This window comes from Macrobrachium rosenbergii, chromosome 30, assembly GCF_040412425.1.
Source record: "Macrobrachium rosenbergii isolate ZJJX-2024 chromosome 30, ASM4041242v1, whole genome shotgun sequence".
Classification (NCBI taxonomy): Eukaryota; Metazoa; Arthropoda; class Malacostraca; order Decapoda; family Palaemonidae; genus Macrobrachium; species Macrobrachium rosenbergii.
This window is the reverse complement of record NC_089770.1, coordinates 28,735,491-28,742,990: the sequence shown is the minus strand read 5'-3', so window position 1 is coordinate 28,742,990 and position 7,500 is coordinate 28,735,491. Positions and strand designations below refer to the sequence as shown.

The 7,500-nt window shown below is 38.1% G+C and overlaps 1 long non-coding RNA gene across 1 annotated transcript; it reads right to left on the bottom strand.

The window, feature by feature from the left end:
* Positions 1-5,862: 5,862 nt before the first annotated feature.
* LOC136854788 (uncharacterized) lies at positions 5,863-7,500 on the bottom strand. Its single transcript, XR_010857799.1, has 2 exons — positions 6,391-7,500; positions 5,863-5,989 (listed from the first exon to the last, which is right to left on the bottom strand). It is a non-coding gene; the product is annotated as an uncharacterized lncRNA (long non-coding RNA).

Genomic DNA, 7,500 nt, shown 5'->3' with positions numbered 1-7,500 from the left:
AGCAAAGGACATGGGCAAGGGTGTGATTCCTGTCGCTGGCCAATAGTCATGATTTGTTTCATAGTCAGTAGTTGTGTCCAGGGTTGTTCTGTTGCTCATGTCTCCTTTCAAACTGTCACAGTCGTCTTATGGCTTTCTTGAAGAAGTTACGATGAAACCCGAGTTCCTCTGTATATTAAGGGCAGCCTGTTATAGACTTATACTTACAACTTCTGCTATTTGCAATCTGTGGAACCAGGCTTCTCTATGCACAATCACTGTGCACTATGGTAATTCTTCTTTTTAGAAAGCACAGACATCGCTCATAGAGAAGCCTGGTTCCAGTTTGCAAACAGCAGAAGCTATGAGTATAAATAAACAACTTGCCCAGAATGCAATTTTGGACTTGCATAGCATGCCTTAAGCACCTAATTAAGGTTCTCTTCGACTCTCATAGATGTGTCAGATATTGCATAGATAGTGCCAGCAGACTGCATACCAATCTCTTTTACCAAGGCAAGGGCGGGCGTACTTGACTTATTATTATTAGGGCATTTTGCCCATTGGGCAAATAGATTTTGCAAGCAGGGCAATAAGTCTGGCTATAATCTTTACCTGGCACTGTCCTACTGCAGGGAGCAGGCCCTTTACCTTTCGTCCATGACCTAGGCGTGGCTTGTTGGGGTGTTCTCCCATTTGAGGATGTAGAGGGATTTTCCGGCTGATTCTCAGCCTTCAAGCAGACTGTTCAGTGGGGTGCCCTGTTCTTTTACGATACCAACACACTGGTTTCTTATGGGGTGCCCATTTTTGAGAGGTTGCTGGGAGTTGGTTGAGGCAGGCGAGGATGGATATAATTTCTGTCAATAGGAACTAAGATGGGGATGATGTGTATCCCAAATGTCAGCCCAATGACAGCACTCGACCACTGTCTTAGGCTCCTTGTCACATAGATGGGAGGCAAGGGCTGGCGGGGCATTATGCAAAAAATCCTTGAGCTGGAAGAGTTCGAGTATTTCCTCTGCACTGAATCATGGCTTTGAGAGATTCTAGCCATCGTTTTAAAGCTTAGGTGTTTTTAAAAATCCACTCAGACCATGTCTGGCCTGACTCTTTGGGCACATTTCTCCACCTTTTCCTCCAACGGTCGGGAGTTATCTCAAAAGCCTTTATGATGGCTTGGCAGACAAGGGTAAGATTTCCTTGATCCTCAGGTGGGAGAGCATTGAATGCAATGACAACTTTCCCTTCAAGGTGCCGTCCCAGGATCAGAGACACTTCTTCCTTAGAGGGTTGATAAGTTGCCAGGACCTTTTCAATATGGTCAAGCCAGGCTTCAGGCTCAGCTTCATCCCATTTTCTTATGAGAGAGCCTACACTGCCATGAGTTGAATGTGGAGAGGGCGCTGGTGTGCTGTGCACGCCTTGAGCTGACATTGCAAGGTGATGAGCTCTTTCTTTCTCCCTTTTTTCTCTCTCCTTCTCCTTCTCCTGCCTTTCTTTCTCTTTCTCCTGCCTTTCTGCCTCTTCCCGTTTCTCCCAGGCTATTCGATCAGCCTCTCTTTCTGCATTGGCGTCGTCTACTCTCTTTGGACACAATCCCTCTAGGCTTGTCTTGACTGTCCCATATCCTTTCCAGCAGACATGTAGAACTTGAAGTCCTCGTTTTGCTGGGCTCTGAATGTTGTAGACATCTTGAGATAACTCTTATATGGGCATGATCCTTTAAATAATCAATATGTCTGAAAGACTCAAATTTCAGGGTGTCTCGAAATACCCAAATTTTTTCGTGATGAACTAGTTTCAATATGCCTAAAAGACTCAGGGCTGTTCAAGTGAACAGGTTCAAAATGTCTGAGGAGATTCAATATTGTTTAAAGTGAACAGATTGAGGGTGTCTGAATAGACTCAAGTTGTCTGAAAAGACTCAGATTTCAATGTCTGAAAAGACTCAGGTGTCTGATACTCAAGTTGTCTAAAAAGACTTGAATTTCAGGGTGTCTGAAAGACTCAAATTTCAGGGTGTCTCGAAAGACCTAAATTTTTTCGTGATGAACTAGTTTCAATATGCCTAAAAGACTCAGGGCTGTTCAAGTGAACAGGTTCAAAATGTCTGAGGAGATTCAATATTGGTCAAAATGAACAGATTGAGGGTGTCTGAATAGACTCAAGTTGTCTGAAAAGACTCAAATTTCAATGTCTGAAAAGACTCAGGGTGTCTGAAAGACTCAAATTGTCTGAAAAGACTTAAGTTTCAAGGTGTCTGAAAGTCTCAGTTGTTCGTAAGGAACGGAAGTTACTATGTCTGAATGAGACTCAAACTTCAGGGTGTCTGAAAGACTCAGTTGTTCGAAATGAACGTAAATTAATATGGCTGAATAAGACTCAAATTCCAGGGGTCTGAAAGACTCAAGTTGTCTGAAAAGACAAATTTCAGGGTGTCTGAAAGACTCAAATTTCAGGGTGTCTGAAAAGACTCAATTGTTCGTAAGGAACGTCTGAATAAGACTGAGACTCAACCGTTCGTAATGAACGAAAATTTGCCCAAGCTAACATAAGCCTTTATGTATATTTTCATTTGCGGAGAGACGCTGCAGGACTAATAAAAGGCTTATGGGGTTATACACTCATGGTGTGTAAAGGAAATTTCCATCCACTGTTAAATTCGTGATGAAAATGGTACATTGATCCTATCGAAATGTTAAAATCTCCAACACACTAGGGTAAGATCAACTGCTTAATCTTAACATGCATGGGGCAGTCCGGACTGCCGAGAGGTTATGCGTGGGGAAGAAAGAAATTGTTATTCTCCGTTATCAAAACAATTCTAGCTCGCACGTGTACTAATAGTTACATTTGCCTCTAGTCTCATGACATCTGCCGTCAATGAAAGAGTCAGGCAGGTCGGGGGTACTCTTGCCCTCTTGTCTGGCTTGCCTGGGCAACTCTTTTTTTCCAAGCTTGGGGGAGCCCACAGTAATGAATGAAAGAGGAAATTCTTGCGGATATTCTTCAAAAAATAAATTTACAGGACTACTACCGTCTCGCTAAAGAATATCAGACTCAATTAAAGAATTAAAATTTTTACTCTCATAAATGCAGCAAGGTGCACAGACATATGGATAAAAATTAGCCAGCGTAAGAAAGGGATTTATATGTGAGTGCTGTGCATGTTTTGTTTATAACAATGGGATTCCCAGTGGAACTCAAAATTAAAGATGGCGGACGGTTACGGATGGGGCCACATGGTCTGGAATTAAAGATTCCGGGTCAGAATATACTATTCTCTCGTCTGGAGAGCAGAAATTTAGATTCCTAAATACTTCCTAGTTTTACCTATCAATCAAGTGAGAGAGAGAGAGAGAGAGAGAGAGAGAGAGAGAGAGAGAGAGAGAGAGAGAGAGAGAGAGAGAGAGAAATCCAGCGATACAAAAATAGCTGGAATCAAAACCTTGGTGGTTGCCTACATAATGTGCCTGTTTAGGAATTCAGGACTTTCCAATTGTCCTTATCACGTGGACGAAGGAATTAGGGCATTATTCCAATTTATTAACTCTTCGACTGAGTAGCTCCCTAGCTTCTTATTCTTAAAACATGCAGCTAACATGCTATAGCACAAAAATCTCATGAACTAAATTGACATGCACGTGGTCTATCAATTACCTAGCACTGATTGCAGTCACTTTTCGCACCTAGCATAAACCTAAACAAAATATTTACCTATCAATCAATATACTTGTGGAACTGGCTCTTCTCGTGTGCTTAATTATACAGACCAACTAGCAGTTGCTATTCTGCTGATAATTGCAAAGCAATTACATGCCAAGCAAGGTCGGCCAATTGCTATGAATATACCTTTGATACTTACGGGATTCTGGGCGGCAACAGATAATCACACGGAGTTCTTTACATCATCAAGAAATCTACTGTATTTTATTAAAACACCTGACTAAATAGACTGATTAAGGCAACTCCGTAGACAAATAAATCAATGGAAATACTGTGGCATAGGGCCTTCTTCATGTGAGGGAAGATTACATAAACTCAAGGGTTCCCTTAATTAATTATATTTACATAATAAATAGATCAGAAGAATGACGAATTACTAGTCAGGTAATAATAAAAGTCCTCAAGACTTAATGAACCTGGAGTCATTATTTATAAACACCTGGTTCCACTGTTAACACTCAGACTTCTTCAAGTCCACTGTGTTTATCTTAACCTTGTTTTCTCTTTAGTTCTTTGCTGCGTCACCTCTAGGTCAGCTGTGTTTGATTCATCTTTTATGCTTATTATTTGTAATTTATTTTTATTTCTTATTCTAAAACTGTGCTTATAAGTGTATTTTATCTATTTTTATGCAGCCCTGAAGATGTGATTATGGCAAAAATTACGGAACGTCGGCAATAAAGTTACAAGGCAGCCTCATGTTATGTGGTTTTCCTCCGTATATATATATATGTGTGTGTGTGTGTGCGTATGCATATATGAAAATCTATATATATATATATATTTATATATATATATATATATATATATATATATATATATATATATATATATATATATATATATATATATATATATTACTAAAGGACCTCATTCAAACTGGATGGTATCAAATGGAGTATTTATTCACAAAAAGTTACAAGCTTTCTTGGACAAACAGTCCACATTATCAAGTATCCGGTACTTGGACAAACAATCCACATTATCAAGTATCCGGTACGGATACTTGATAATGTGGACTGTTTGTCCAAGAAAGCTTGTAACTTTTTGTGAATAAATACTCCATTTGATACCATCCAGTTTGAATGAGGTCCTTCTAGTAATTCTACTAATGCACAGAACAATTGTGTAATTGATAAAGTTAATATATATATATATATATATATATATATATATATATATATATATATATATATATATATATATATATATATATATATATATATATATATATGATGGTATTACTCCAGACAGAGCTAACCTTCAAGCGTTTCTGCAATTGCATGCAACCAGGACTGTGCCTCTTCTAGCACGTAATTCAGTGCCAAGGTCAACAGAGGTAAGGTGGGTTTTTCAAGAAACGTGTTTCATGTGGCCCCCTGCCCGGGATCAAAACAAGGGACTGCATCTATATATCATAATTCTGTCGTACATACACATGTGTATGTATATATATATATATATATATATATATATATATATATATATATATATATATATATATATATATATATATATATATATATATATATGAAGAATCTACTGGTGACCTTTACCAGACACATTTGTAATTCTAATAGCCACAATGCCCTCTTAACTTCTCGAATTCTTCGCGCTTTTTTGGATATGCTTGTAACTACGAAGCCGTGACATCCAAACACAAGAAATTGAAGAGACTTGTGATTTGCCGGTCGCGGGAGACGAACCCGGGTCACCTTAACCACAAGGAGGTCACGTTGCCGACCTGACCAGGAGAAGAATAAAAGTCTATTACCTGTCGTACATATATAGACCTGTCGTTTTCAGATATATTTATTAGAGCTGGAATAGACCCATCCTCACCATCATAGCCAAGTGGGCAATCGTTTTTATTGCTTTTTAGGCTGAAATATACATGTAGAATCTACTGGTCACTTTTACCAGACACATATGTAATTCTAAAAGCCACAATGCCCTCTTAACTTCTCGAATTCTTCGCGCTATTTTGGATATGCTTGTAACTACGAAGCATACAGTATGTATGTACAGTATATGTGCATTTATATATAATCAATATATATATATATATATATATATATATATATATATATATATATATATATATATATATATATATATACAATTTCATTAGGTAGCTAACTTCAATCAAACTAATTCAAGTGCTAAATCTCTTAATTATTTGAAACGCAGACACTTCGTTTCCATTGACAGTTTCATATTCAGCTCAAGAAGGAACTTCCATATACAGCCAGTGACATCGCTGGACAGCAGGCTAATAGTTCTGTAAAATGGGAAGAAAACAGAAGACATTATTAATCAAAGGAGAACTGTTTTATTCCCAACTGTGTGTGACGATACATTTTTAAGAAATATAATAGTAATTGACATGATACGAACAAAAAAGAATAAGAATAACAAAGTAGCATCAGTATATAAAAAAAATCCCTGAACCACTCCCTGGTCCGGATCTTTTTTTTTTTTTTTTTGGCCAGCAGCCCATCTCTCGACAAAATTTAACTAAGATTCATAAAATCATTTTGAAATATCTTGCGAACAAACAGAGAATTTAGCAAAGAGACACATGTGCACAGTCCACCTTCATTCGGAGACGTAATAAAGAAACTGGCAAAACTTGCTGACAGCTAGGTTTGAAAGACAAGAAGTAAAGTTAATATGACTCACCGGTGGACACGGGGCGAAGCAAATACAAGGGTTGTATGGATCACAGCAGGGGCAGTGGGGAGGGCAGCATTGTGTTGGTCTTGGATTTGGTCTTGGTCTTGGGAATCTTTTCTGAAAAATCAAGGTGCAGTCAATTTAAATATAAGAATGAAAAAGGCTTAGGATTTGGATAGACAAGGCAGGACAGGTGGCTGAAGGACTGACAGGGGAAGAATATTGTAGGTTTAGTACAGCCTTTGTAATAAGTGCTTGTTAAAAAACATTGATGAAAAAATATTCAAAGGGAAGGAGAAATATGTGACAGAAATGACCCTAGAGAAAGCTTATGTTAGAACTGACATAGAGTCAAGGTGCAAGAAGTTGAGAATGTGTAGAATTAAGGGTATATGCCAAGGCTGATGAAACAGAATTTTGATGATTGTGAAACATGTAATAGTTTACAGGAGTGTGGATGAAATTAGGTGAGAAGTCGAAGAGGCGCCACTTTGTCGCATAAAAAGATAGATACTGAATAGAGTGCGGAATGGCTGATATCTTCAGGTGATACAGTAGTGACTGGGACAGTGAAGTAAATTACAGAAGAGTTCGAAAGTGTTTGCAGGAGAAGATTTAGGGGAAAAGTAAGCAAGAGTAAGCTATGAACGTCAATGGCAACAAGGAAGAAGAGGATACTTTTACGGATGGTGAGAGAATAGAATGAGTAGATCCTTAAAAGGATTTGGAATTATATATTTCAGATGATGGTAAGATGAGTACACAGAAAGCTAGTAGAAATTGGTGTTATATATGGAATATGTGTTCTTAATATTTGGTACTCTGATGGATGCTCCGCTTCAATCATCAGCCAAGGTGAGACACAGAACAAGGAAAGCTAGAGTAGCAGGATGTGTGCAGAAGACCAGAAGGATACTAGGATTTTCTGGGAAAGCCAAGGTTGGAATGATATGAAAGAATTGCTTAACCAACAATCTTAATGGAAGTGACATATAGATATTGAATAAAAATGAAAGAAAAAATATGGCAATGGTAGAAAAAATTATTTACATAGTAGTTGCTACATAAGAGGAACTGAAAGGCTAAATGAATAAATGGGGTGTTCTTAGATGGTTT